This window comes from Alligator sinensis, unplaced genomic scaffold, assembly GCF_000455745.1.
Source record: "Alligator sinensis unplaced genomic scaffold, ASM45574v1 scaffold402_1, whole genome shotgun sequence".
Taxonomy (NCBI): Eukaryota; Metazoa; Chordata; order Crocodylia; family Alligatoridae; genus Alligator; species Alligator sinensis.
In genome coordinates, this window is record NW_005842089.1 from 253,210 (window position 1) to 266,792 (window position 13,583).

At 55.1% G+C, this 13,583-nt stretch overlaps 1 pseudogene; it reads left to right on the forward strand.

Annotated features, from left to right (window-relative positions):
• Nucleotides 1-11,319: 11,319 nt before the first annotated feature.
• On the forward strand, nucleotides 11,320-12,356 carry LOC112550365 (annotated as a pseudogene).
• The last annotated feature ends 1,227 nt before the right edge of the window (nucleotides 12,357-13,583 follow it).

Below are 13,583 nucleotides of genomic sequence, written 5' to 3' on the forward strand. Positions count from 1 at the left end.
CCGGACCTCCCCGTCTTCTCCTCTTCTTGCTCTCATTCCATTGCTGCTAGTCATGCCCCGCTGTGCCAGCCTCTCCCTCCCGAGTGTTTATATCCTTCCAGTGCAGACAGTTATCGCATCTCCCTTAGTCATTTGGCCGAGCTATGCATGCTGATAACAGCAACTTTCCCTCCTCTAGCACCTTCTATCGAGGGGTCTCGGAGCATTTTACAGACGTTAATTGAATTAGTCTTGCAAGCACCTCGTCAAATAGGTTGGTGTTATAACACTTTACAGACTGGGGGGGGGAGGTGAACGAGCACAGCCTGGTTAAGGCCAGGGCCTGATCCTGCAGCCGCCGTGTGCCCTCCAGAACGAGAGTTGAGAGCTCTCGGTGCCCAAATGGGACTTGGTCCCTCATCAGATCACACCACGACTCGGGGGGAGAACTGGGGGGGACCTAGGTCTGTGTCCACCCTGCCAGACCCTTTCTCCTAGGAGGGCCTGCTGCAGACCCAGGGAGGTCGCTGGAGAAATCCCCGCTGACTTAGATTCATAGATAGGCGCAGGGGTGGGCAAAATGCGGCCCACGGGCCGGATGTGGCCCACCAGGCCATTCTACTCGGCCCGTGGGGCCCCTAAAAAATGTAGAAAATTAATATTTATCTGCCCCTGGCTGCCTGTCATGCGGCCCTCGATGGCTTTCCAAAACTCAGTAAGCGGCCCTCCGCCCAAAATAATTGCCTTCCCTTATGTTAGGGGCTGGAAGGGACCTTGCAGGTCATCAGGTCCAGCTGCCCCCGCACTTGGGCAGGAAGACAACTGGGGGTAGGTGACCCCAGGCAGGCGACTGTCCGGTCTCCTCTTGCACACCTCCAGGGGAGGTGACTGCAGCAGGCTCTTCGCTCGGTCCTATTCGGCTGTGCAGTGGGCCAGAGGAAAAGCAAGCTGGGCTTTTCCCCGGCGGTGGGCTGGGAGAAGGACTGATGCTGCAGCTGATCCTGGGCGAACCAAGCCCTGCTCTCCAGTCCCTTCCCATTTGCCTTTTGTTATTACAATTAGTACCTGGGGCCTGGAAAATAAAAAAACCAGGATGCTTCCCCCACCCCTCCCACAGTCTGTGCGCAAGGCTGGCTAGCATATGTGAACGCTGCAGTGCTCTGCCCATTGTACTGGTGAGAACATGTAGCAGGCGCTTTTGGGTGATGGGTTTTATTGAAGGCGACTTCAATGGCAAATGGAGAGGAGTGGGGGTGGGGGGGGGTGGAAAACCCTTGAAAAATCTATGCCAAAAAAAGAGAGAGAGGTGGGAGGGTGTTTTTTAATGAAATCAATGACTCCTTCCTATAACTCTGCCTCTTGTAAGGAAATGTCTCTCCAGTAGCAGCCAGGAGCAGCAGTCCCAGGGCTGTGACATTGCTGTAATGCTTGGAGCTCGGCTCTCTATCTCTGGCAGCAGCACCGTCTTTTTGTCATTATTGGCTGTGATTGCAGGAGGTGCAAGCCAGCGCGCTGAGTGCTGAGATATTGCTGTCTTCCCCTCCCTCTGGACGACCTGCCCTCGGAGGAGCGGCGGGGGGGGAGGAGGGAGGCCAGCTAGGGAGCAGCTTTCCCTTTGCCTCCCCTGAGCCAGCGCCACAAACCCGAGCCCACATGGATAGGTAGAGGTCCCACAGGGGCACTTGGAGTGCTCATTAGGAAAGCAGTGACAGATGCATTAGCTATTAAGGGATGGGGGAGGGGAAGGCGATCATAGGACTTAAAAAAAAAAGAAAAAAAAAGCCCGGCAGTTTTTAGCGCTGTCAGATCCTTTTTTTTCAAGCACAGTGCAAAGCACGAGAGGTTCGAGAAAACATCTTGCATGCGCACGCACATCCCCCCTGTCCCCCTATCATCTGTCATCGAGCTGGGTAGTTTGCACACGCGCCCGGTGCGGAGCCAGCTATTGTCTGCGGCTGCCCGCCCCGGTGTAGGGTCTGGAGCAGGGATCTCTCCCCATGGCGTAGGTGATCCCAAATCGTCCCCAAGCAAACGCCCCACGAGCCGCTGGCAGGGAGCCTCGGGAAGCCCGCCGAACCGAAGTCGAGTTGTCCTAATGGAGGTGCAGCTTGCGGAGAGGACAGGTCCCAGCATGAGATGCTCCTTCTTGATCTCAGCAGAGGCTGCTTGGATCATGACCGAGCCCTGCGTGCCGGGGCCTGTCGTCCCCGCAGGCTCCAGCAAAGGCTGAAACAAAAGGACGGTCACAGGTCACAACCGTACAACTTCACAGGCCGCGTCCGACCCGCCGACTGTGCTCCCGCATTGCCGGGAACGTGAGCGAGGGGGGACAGGGCCGAGCCGCTCGCCCCCTCCGGCTCCAACACCTGCACCGAGAGCCCGGCTCTCGTCATAGCCAGAGAACAACAGATGCTGCACCTGCAGACAAGTCCAACACAACACAGCGCCGGAGCTGGGATCCACGTCCGCGCCGTGCCACCGGAAAGATCTTCCCGCAAACGGCAGCAGGAGGCTGGGATCAAAAAGCTGCTTCCCCAGACACGTTCCAGCCCCAGCTATTGTTTTCGCCGGCTTGGATTTTAATTGCTCTTAGATGGCGTGGCCTAATAGCTCACCCAAAAGGGTGCGCCGACAGAGTCCGGGGGTCTCCGCATCCACTCTCTCCGCTCCCGCTTTGTAAACCAGGCCGAGATTTTTCTAAACCACCCACAGGGGAATTTTCCACCCCCCACCCCCTGCCACCGCCACCGCCACGAATTTCAATAAGAGCCACGATTGGCTTCTGAGCTGCAATCAGAATACAGCAACCTTGGTCTAGCAAAAACCCCCAAATTTCCCCCGCTGGCTCAATTCTAAAGCAGCCCCTCAGATCCCCTTCAAGCAAACCTCCATGCACCAGCCCTATTGTGTGCATAAATCTCTGCGCCGGGGCCCGCACGCCTCCGCGCTATTGATAAAGTGAAACGAGTCTTAAATATTTAATGAGCGAATAAACCTGTTAAGAGGATATGATTAACTGCCCGCCACAGCTCTGCATTTAAGGTGTCCCTGCTGCACCTTTAGAGGGTTTTTTTTTCAAATTTTAAGGGAAATCAGCAGCAGCAGCAGCTGTTGGCAGCGCCAGCCCGCGCGCGCGCGTGCCGTGCTAACGAGAAGGCTAACACAATGCTCCGCTCCGGAGGCATAAATATGCCGCGTGAATGTGTGTTATTAAGTGCGGGGAAGGGTGGGGCCCTCTCGGCTCGGATAGATGCAAAAACATCAAATCAAATCAAACGGGGAAAAAAAAGAAACAGGGCCGAGGAGGTTTTCCAGGAGGTGGCAGGAGCAAGCCTGCCAGACAGAGGAAAAACCTGAACAACAAGCACCTTTCAGTCTGCGCAAGGGAGGAAGGTCGGGCGTGCGCTTAGAGGCAGCAGGAGGAAAAGCCAGGAGACCTTGATTCTATTTCCAGCTGCAGCGGGGACTTTCGGCGCGACCTTGGCACGTCACTTCGGGGCCAAATCTGCCCTCTCTCCAACGCCAGGGGAGACAAGGGGAGTCTTGTTCCCACCGAGCGCAGCGCAGGGCTGGACACAGCGTTTCCCTGTTCGTGCTTCCTCCATCTGCCCCGAGCTCTGCCGCGGGAACGTAGCAGGCCGAGCGGGACAACCACGCAAAACTCAGAGGGCTCGGGCTGAACTTAAAGGCTGTCCATGGAAGCATAAGATCCTTGCAAAGTAGCAGGATTATAAACATCTTTGTGCTCCTCAACGCTGATGTATTAAGATTATTTTAATATTTTCACCGGAGTTAAAAAAAATCTCAAAGCATCTTCGCTTGATGTTAAAAATATATTCGGCTACATTTAGGCCACTTTTTGTTTGCGAGGGTTCTTACCAGCAGGCAGATTTGCCCCCCCAAAAGTGACCGTTGAACAGGAATAGAAGGAGTTCAGCGAAAAGAGAATGGCAACTTCTCATTTGGAAACATTCCCACCCAAAACCCGAGTCGAAAAATTTCATCGAATCAGGAAGCAGAACTATATCCTGTGACCGAGGCGCCCAAATAAAACAGCTCCAATTCCTGAGACTGAATATTCACAATGCATTGCTCACAAAAGAGTAAAGCCCGCAAATACTTTGCAGAAATTATCTGCTGAATAATTCTGAGTAACTTATCCAACTGGGGGCAGGGGGGACACTATCATTTTGAATAATGAATGCAACTGGAGAAAAATCTCAAACAATTTGTGGACAGAAGGGGTGAAATTCATTGAATGAATTATTTCTTATAAATTATTCATCCCTTTATTAATTATTATGTAACACCAGAGCCCACATACTATGGTATTGCTGGAGAATACACAATATGCTGGTGCTGGACAAAAATAGGAGAACATGTTACAATCCAGCTAAGCTTTTTATTTTTTTTATATACACCCTACACCAAGATGCCTTCCAGAGAAAGGAAGGAGTGTGGTATAGGCCAGGAGGACATGATTTACCAAACGGTGAAATATTGATAAAGCAACAAACTACAAGGCAGCAGCCCAGGGAAGGCAGCTCTGGTACCCAGAGTAAGATGATTACGGAGGGTCCAATTTTAGAGGAGCGGTGGCATGGAAGGTCCTGGGAGAGACTGGGCCGGGTGCCCACAGGCTTTTGGAAACTAGGACTGAATCTTGAAAAGGACAGGGCAGCCCATGCGATCCGCCTGGGTGACGTTCACTTTCTGTGCAAGAAAACAGCTATCCCTTTCTGCACGTGCTGAGGTTTGGACAATCAAGCTCAGAGGAGCCGCAGGAAAGGAGTCAGACAAGTCTGGGTAACGGCCGACGAAGGAAGGACAGCTCAGTGGGTCGGACTCCGGCCTGGGAACCTGGATGCAATTCTCTGCTCTGCCACAGACTTCCCGTACTCCCTTGGGCACATCACTTAGCCTGTCTGCTACGTCTGCGCAAGGATAAGCGCGTTTCCCCACCCCATGGTGGCACTGCCAAGGAGATCAGTACGTGAAAGGCTGCAAGGTACACAGCAGTGACGGGGTTATGCGAGCACAATAGATGGGATTTAGTCAGCTCTCACCATGTTGCCACTGTGCCGGGCCGAGTAGCAGCCTTGGATTGATCACGTAAGCGGCTGGAGTGGGTTCCATCCCTGCCTTTTTGTAACAGGGACAGGTCGAGACATAGGAGACAGCTCAGCCTGAACCGTCGCCTCTCATCGGGAGCCAGTCTCTAGATGGGTACTTCTCAACCAGGGTGCCGGGAGGTCCTCTGAAGGGTGCCAAGAGAGAAGCTGATAAACCCAGGCTCAGGCTTGTCCCTGCCTTTGCGGATCCCCCACCCCTACCACCCGGCCCCTTTGCAAGGAAATAAGCCCTGTAATCAAGTGGTTCGTGAAACAAGGTGCCCCCCAATTCACACAAGTAACGGAGGGGTGTATTGGATCCAGTGATGGGGGCCTTGAGTCCAAAAAAAGGTTGAGAACCACTGACCTAAATGGAAACTAAATGGGGCAGCTCTGCTCGGCGGGCGAGTCCCCAAGGGGGTGGTTGTTCTTGTGCTACCGAGAAGCAGCTGAGAGACGAAGCGTCTGGGGGGAGCCCCTGGGGCAGCAGGAAAACTTTTGAGGGTGGGCAGTGTGCGGATGGACAGCGGGACTGGAGACTGTGTTTCCCAGCCGCGGCGGAGTCGGGCGGAGAAGGCAGCTGGCGTTTGAGGAGGGAAGGGGCGAATGCTGCATTCGAGGAACTGTAGGGCTCAACGGCTGCAGAAGACGGAAAGCAGTCTGCACAGGGGCCGGAGAGGGAGCAGGTGCTGGGGGGCCAGCATCTCGAGGACCCAGGACGGCTATCCTGCCGCGAGTCTAGCAGACCAACTGCCTGACGTGAGCTTGTCGCCGGGCTGGCTGTGGGGACGGCAGCTGTCTGTCACCCGCCGAGCGGGTCAGTTCATTTGCACTGCTTCCTCCCATCTCTCGTGGTTTCTTTCATCGCCGCTACGGCCCCTGTGCTGCACCTTTCATTCCTCTCCACCCTTTCATTTCCCCCCCACCTTGTTCCAGCAAAGTAGCGCAGAAGAAAGTGCCCGCGTGGGGTCCTGCCTTCAGGCCGCAGGGCTCGTACAGCACTTAACTCTTGTGAGCTCGCGCGCCCTTTGAGCGGTGGCTTGGGTAAAGGCTACCTGAGCTGACAGAGGTGGCGGGTCCTGAAAGGGAGGAAGCGCCCATTAAAGTTCAGCCATTGTATTGCTCACAGCGGGCTCCCCCGGCTCCCGGGAATGCGCACCACGAAGCAACACAAAGCCTCAAAGGTTCAGTAGTGCCCTTTTGCAACCGGCTCCGCTGAGCCCACGAAGAATATAAATCTAGCCAGCGGCCTGCCCCCTTGGCAGGCGTCGCCAGTCAGGAGAGGCCAAGATGGTGCAAGGTGAGCAAAGGGCAGCCCGCGGAGCTCTCCAGCAAACCCGGCGCCTGCTCTTTGTTTAACCAAGCTTGTTCCTTGGAGCCAACCTATTCCAGCATGCAATGCTTTAGCTGGACACCCCCCCCCAGCAAATGCCCCATGGCTCAGGATGGAGCGCTATACGCTGGGCACTGTGGTCTCGGTGGGGTGGCTTCGTTAAAAAATGGGAGTGCTGTGGCTTGTGCAGGGAGATACTGCCCTGGGCTTCTTGCAGGTTGCTCACCTGGCCCCGAGCCGGGCACAGTGCCGACCCAGGAGCGACCAGGAGTAACGTTGTCTCGAGGGCTGCAACGAGGTGTGATGCTCCGGAAAGAGATGGAGCTTCATTTTCTGCCCAAATCACATGTTGTGGCTCAGGGCTACAAAACCTGATTCCCTGATCCCGTGGCATGATAGCACCGTGTCTTCCCTTTTTTTGGTGAAAATCAAGGGCAAAAATCCCAACCCAAAAGCAATCGCAACCCAAGGGGCCGTCTGTACCAGGAGACTCGGGAGAGTCATTCCGAATTCATTTTAAAGCGGCTTCGTCAAACCACATTGAAGCCCTTGTGTGGACACTCGTATCCAGAATGAAAGCAGTCTTAATTTGATTCAATTGACTTCACTTCCAATGGGAATCCAACTAAATTGAATTAAGGTCCGCTTTAATTCGGAATAATAGGCCCCACATCGGGGTTTAATATAGATAATCTAATCCACTTGAAAATTCACACTGTTTGTTAATTTGAATTACCCGTTGGTCACGTTCCTATGCAGGCAGGCCTTAATAAGGGCAATGAACAAAGCGCGGAGACAGAGACGGCCAGGCTGGAGGTCAGGGGACTGGAGCGCCAGCAGTAGCCACGGCATCGCTGCAAACGGGGCCCGCTCGGCCTCCCAACGGTTCCTCCCGCTGCGGCCGTCGGGGCTGCGGAGGTGGGTTTGCTGCCTGGAGTCTAGGTCTGCCGGCGTTTTCATGATCAGCGATTATAATGCCTCGGTGGGGGCGCAGGCACCCTCAGCAACATCCTGAATGTCTTCAGGAAACAAAGAGCCAGTCTCTCGCTTGGTTTGGTTTAACTGTCTTCTGCTTCTCCTATCGCACGAGCCCTCGGGGGTGGTTTTGATGTGCGACACTGGAGCGGATGGTGTAGTTGCACCCCTGGCAGGCGGCCAGCCACTTTCTGCTTGGCATCTCACATTCGCTTCCATTTGCCACGTGGGAAACTCTTTGGTGTGCTCGCTCTAGTATTTCTCCTCCTCTAACGTCCTACTCTTTTGCAGAGACTTCAGGGTTAACAGCCTTTGGCTGGCAGCGGACGAAAGCGCTGGTTTTTGTCCTCCTGCCCATAAGGTCCTGAACTAGCGGGATGTTTTTTTGACTACTTAAACAAAAATTGGGAATAAAACTTTTCTTTAAAAAGTGGAAAAAAAACCCTCATGCACACCCCCATGCCCCCTTTTACCTCTCTCTCAAAAAAGGAATTTTTCAGGGACATTTCTTCCTTTTAAAAAAACTTCTGATTTTTAAAAGGGAACTATGAAAAAGGAAACCATTGGATATGTTTTTCAGTTTCCATGCCAAATTTTATTTGGGTTTTTCCTCTGGCCTACTTGGCCTTCCCTCCATCCTTATCCTTTCTCCCTATTCTCTGACTTCTGAATAGTTTGCAAAAGTTAAAAACCACAAGCGTTATCCCACCCCCCCAGCCCCAGGGCACCAGACTTCGCCCACTGCTCTTGCGATATTCAAGCAATGGAAAGCATGGAGGCCTTGAATTCGCCTGGGTGCTTTTTTACCCAGGGGAGCATGTTTTGGGGGGAAATGGCTGTGCTATTTGTGCTGACTTTTCCACGAGCCCCTTTCAGTGCACACAATGAAGGCTTAACATTATGCACTTGGACTGATACATCAAAAAGAATTGCTGAAATGAGCCACTCGTGAATCGAGGGCCATTATCTGTTATTAACTCACCTGGAATCCCACGGTGAGCAAACTACGATTTATAATGTGCTATTTTGCTACTTGATGTGTAGTGCAACAGTTCCATTTTAAATATGCGAGCAGTCCACTAATAAGAGGTAATTTCCCCCCATTCTTGGACTGAAAGCAATCAGAAATGTCAGTGTGGCTTCAGGGGTTCTTTCTGCATTCTGTTTCCTGGATTTACTGCAGATTTCCCATTTGGATACATTATCTGGCCGCGGTAGGACGTCTCGAGCTCTGTTCTTACACTTGCATGTACAGATGGGCACGGGGGATTATGCCTGGGGTTTTCAGGTTCCCTTTTTTTCTCATCTGTCAGTGTGGGACAGTCCCCTGGCAGGGACGAGCCAAACAGGGAACTGCTGGTGCACCTGGGGAAGGGGAAACCGGCTGCTTTTCCTTTGCTCCCAAGAGATGTGAAATGGCTTGCGTGAGACGGATGGTGTCCCAAGTACTGCGCTCTCGCTGTAGACCTTCCCATGTCCAAGCATCCAAATCAACCCACCTCTGCAATGGCTGAGGGGCTACACTGCTTGCATAATTCAAACGGGATTGCTCCTAACCCAGGGCGGGCAATTATTTTGGGTGGAGGATGAGTTTTGCCAAGCCACCAAGGGCCACGTGACAGGCAGCTAGGGGCAGACAAAGATTAATTTTCTAAATTTTTTAGGGGCCCCGCAGGCCCAATAGAATGGCCTGCTGGGCTGCACCCGGCCTGCGGGCCGCATTTTGCCCACCCCTGGGATTTCAGCTCCTTGCGGTGGCCAGCAGGCATCTTCTGGCCTGCTTTGCAATGGGCACGGAGATATTCGGTCAGCCAAGGTGGCTCAGCAAGAAAACCAGGTGGGGAGGACACTGGGCGCCCGGTGAGCTAAGCACCGGACCAGCCCACCCGGGCTGCCTGGTACGATGAACCGCCCAGCTGCCTTTCCCAAGATGCCCTCGTTTCCCCTCCACGATCGCCTCGCAAAGCCCCATCTTCCACGTCCTTCCAGGCTGATGACTAGCGGGTTCCTTCCTCTTCGGCCACGGCCCCCCACCAGCCCACCCTCGGCGCCAGGGCAGGCAAAGGGCCTTCCCTGGGCGCCAGCTTGCCCTCCGGGTCCCGCAGGAGCCCTCTCTGCCGTGTCGGGAGGGGCTTGCAGCAGCTCCTCCGACAATGACATTTGCTGCCGAGTGCCTGACATTGAACTCAGCCACTCAGAACATCGGGCGTCTTCCTGGCAAGAGCAGCCGCTCGGCTTCAACACCCTCGGCGCGGGGACAGGGAGGGAGGGGAATGCAAAAGCAGAAGCGGCAGCCAGACAGCTGCCTCCTCCTCCTCCTTTTGTGCAGAAATGTGTTTTTGTTTGTCAGTCAAACAGATTGTTTTCCCCTTCTTCGCAGGCCAATTGTTTCTGCTCCTGCAAGATAAGAGATTGAAAAGGCCTATATTTTTACGGTTCTGAAGCTGGGACCTCAGAATTGGAGGGGAGACATTGAGGGGGAGGAGACGAGCATTCAAATCATCTCCCCTCCTCCCTTTTCTCCTGCCTGGAGCTGCCTCTGCCTCGCAGCCCTCTTGCTATTTAATCTCGGTGTCGCCGGCGGACTCGGGAGGTTTATGCAGCCTCGTCCTCTTTGCACCATCTGCCGAGAAGGATCCGCCTGGCCCGTCCGCAGCTCCTCGCTCCGCCTTCCCACCGAAAAATGAAGGGAGCGCAGAGCTGCCGCAGACATGCATCAGCGGAGGGAGACCCTGGGGGTGGGGGCTAGGGAGGTCGTGGGGGAACTGGAGTCCCCAGGGGGGTGTGAGTGCAGACGTGGGCTGACACGAGTGAGCAAGAGCACGACTTGGTCCCAGGCTAACCTTTGCCGGTCCAGGGTGCCAGTGGCATCCTTCGTCAGCATCCGAACTCGGCTGCGGGGAGCTTCTTCTGCAAGCACCGCCCCTGCCTGACCCCCCGCATTCAAGTGGCTTTTAGGCCAGTTACACTGCACTTCTGTGATCGCGGAGAGCTGACCCGTCCGACTCGCTATAGACACCTCATTTATGTTACAGAGCAGGCCGTGGCCCCAGGGTGCTCAATACTGAGCGACCGTAGCCCAAGCGCCTGCCGCGGCTCTAGAGACCTTACGGTCTCGGGAAGGGAGCCTATGGGGATCAGCCTGCTGCGATGGCCCAGAGCGAGCGTCCTTTGCTCCTGTACACCGGTCACATCCCGCTTAATTATTCGGTCCTCAGGAGCAGAGGGAGGGCTCTGCCTCCCATCCTCCAGGGATCACAGCCTGCAAGGGGCCAGTGCAGTTCATATCCAGCTCATAAGCCTCTCAGAGCTCAGGCTTGAGGAGTGAGATTCACTCAATTAATTTTGCTTTGGCAAAAAGTCCATTTTTATTGCTATTTCATGCCTTCAGTATAGATTTTCTCTGCTCGTCTCAAAGGGATAATAAAACCCGACTTGTTCTTTTTATAAAAAGTCTCACACTCCCTCTCTCCCTCATTTTCTCTCTCTCATCAGGCTCTTGTGTTCCCCATCTAGAGATGTAAATTTAAAGGGGACGAGCTGTCATTTAAAAAAAACAAACAACCCAGCTCACAAAGCCAATCTGTGAGCAAACTCTGCCAAGCCCTGGCTCTATAAGTAGTGCGGCCAAACTCAGGGACGCCCGGGGCTGTACTCTCCACATCTAACGGGCAAAACATGGAGCACCTCTCCACTGCCCGTCCTCACAACCAGGGCAATATGGCCCGCAGGGACCACGCATCCTAACAAACCATGCTCTGTTCTGCTCCCAGGCTGCTAAGGTCCAGGAGGTGCATGCCTGCCGGGACCTGTTGTATCCAGGGCCTGCGCATGTACCGGACAGACGACGGCCACGCCGTGGACTGCATTTGACTCACAGCTTGCATCTCAGCCGTCTCTGCTGTAAGAGCTCCAAGCCGAATGTGTTGGCGCGTTTCCCTCCTTCATTACTCCGGGAGTCCTATTCATCAATGTCCTGCAACGTCCAGGCAGCTGCAAGCCTCCCCCGCAACCACAACAGCTCCCCCAAGTGCATGAGGTCCCCCAGACGACACAGAGGACCACGTAGGGCCTTTTCCAGGGGGGGAGTGGGGGCACGGGGCTAGGAGGAAGGAACCGAGCACGGACCTACTTCTTCAGCCACACACGGCAGAAGGGCTGCAACCAAAGAGCACCCTTGGACCTACCCCAACTCGCACCGGGGGGTGCAATGAATAAGAAGGGTGAGAACCAAGTCTGCCGTGTCCTGATAGTAATGAAAGCAGGACCCCAGCGGAGGCAGTTGCATCTCAGGGGGTCGGTGGTTCCCAACTATTACCTGGTGGGGTGCACCCACCCTTGCCCCGGAGTAGATAGGAGATCCTCCAGTGGAGCAGTCACTGCGCACACCCAGGCGAGGGCGGCTGCGCCCACTCAGCACCACCGCCACCTACGCGGCCGCAGCCCTCTGAAGAGACACGCCGCTTTGATATCAAACCTGGGCCCTTACGGACCGGGCGGGAGCAAGAGGCAGCCCAAGCCCAGACGGGAGGGAACGGGGCTCCCTTGCAGCAGATCACAGCTGCGACCGTTTCAGAGGAATCGGTTTCTCGTGATCCCCCGGGGGCCCCCGCACCTTCCCTTCCTCGCCAGCACAAAAGCTTTTCTGGTCACCGACCAGGCTGCTGCTCCGCGTCGTTCTGAGAAGTTGAGGCCTGTGTGTACAGCCTGGCCTGCCGCGCCTGCCACGCCTGCCGGTAGAGGAAACCCGCAGACCCGGCTGGTCCTGCAGGTGCAGCTGCGGCCGCCCCCGCCCCCCCCCCCCCCGCCCCCCCCTGCCGGTAGAGGAAACCCGCAGACCCGGCTGTTCCTGCAGGTGCAGCTGGCTGCAAGTGACACAAGTCCAAAAGGCGGCCTGCGCCGGGATCAGGGAACCTATGCGGGCGAGGGGCCCCAAGGCGAGCAAACGGTCTAACTGAAGCCCCCAGGCCTGGTTGCCTATTTGAACGTGGTGACGGGACATGAGAAGAGAGGCCCACCCAGGCGAGGCTGCAACTTGGCTCCACCTGTTACATGAACCTTCTCAGGCGCCAGCGTTTTCTTTGGCCATCGCATGAGCAGGAGCCGCAGCTCACCCACCCATGCCTTTAGCAGCCGAGCATTGCTAAACATTGCGGAGACGTGGATTAAGCAGGGATGGATCTCAACATGAAACCCACCCGCTCCTGGACTCCAGAGGAGGCCAGCTGCACATCAACTGTTCGTGGTGGAGCCGTGCTCCAAAATCCAAGCCCTGACACCCCCAGAGAGAGACCCAGCTCGAGGCAAAAAAATGATCAGGGCTCTCAGCGAAGTAAAAGAGGATCAGGCATGTGACGGTCTTCCTCCAACCCATAGCTCCCCCAAGCCAAGATCTGGTGACCGCTCGACAAACTGTGACCGAGAGACCGCCGGGAAGGTGGCTCGGAGGCAATGGCACCATGGGGAGAGCTCGTTTGGCTGAGCGGTGGTGGGGGAAATCCCTTGTGACCCACAGGTGACGGAGGACGCCGGATTCTGCCTGATCCACAGAAACACAGGTGGACACATGTGGGTCCCAAGCATCAGTGGTCTCCCTGCCAGACCAGGACAAGATCCCAACTATTCTGGTCTCCACATTTCCAAGCCAGATACACTCTGCTCCCCTCAATTTCCCCTCTCTTTCAACAGGGTGGTGGTAGTCTTCCCGACTGCCTACCGCACCGCCCCACCTCAGCGGATGCTGCATTTCGGGAGCTGCCGTGCGCCTCTCCAGCTTGCAAAGCCCCGTGAAGTCCTCCTGGGCGAAGGGCAGCAAAAAAACACGAAGTCACAGTTTATTTGATCTCACGACCACACATAACCAACCTGCAACCACTGCCGCCCTCCTTTTAATGCCCCCAGAAGCACGGGAGGTCCTTATGCATCAACAGCAGAAGAGAGCAACCTAACACAAAACAGGCCTTTTCTCCACTTTTGTTGGCTACTTAATAGCCTTTTAGAAAACCATCCTCCAAATAGCTCAAGGCTGGTTTTCCTCAGCCACTGAGACATGAAGGAGAGGCTGCGAGTCCTGGGTTTTGTCTCGTGCTCTGCAGCTTCCTTACTGCTCGGGCCTGGAGCCTGGCACTTGGCTCTTCCCTGCCTCAGTTGTCCCATCTGTAAAAGGGGGAGAAACTGCAAGAAGC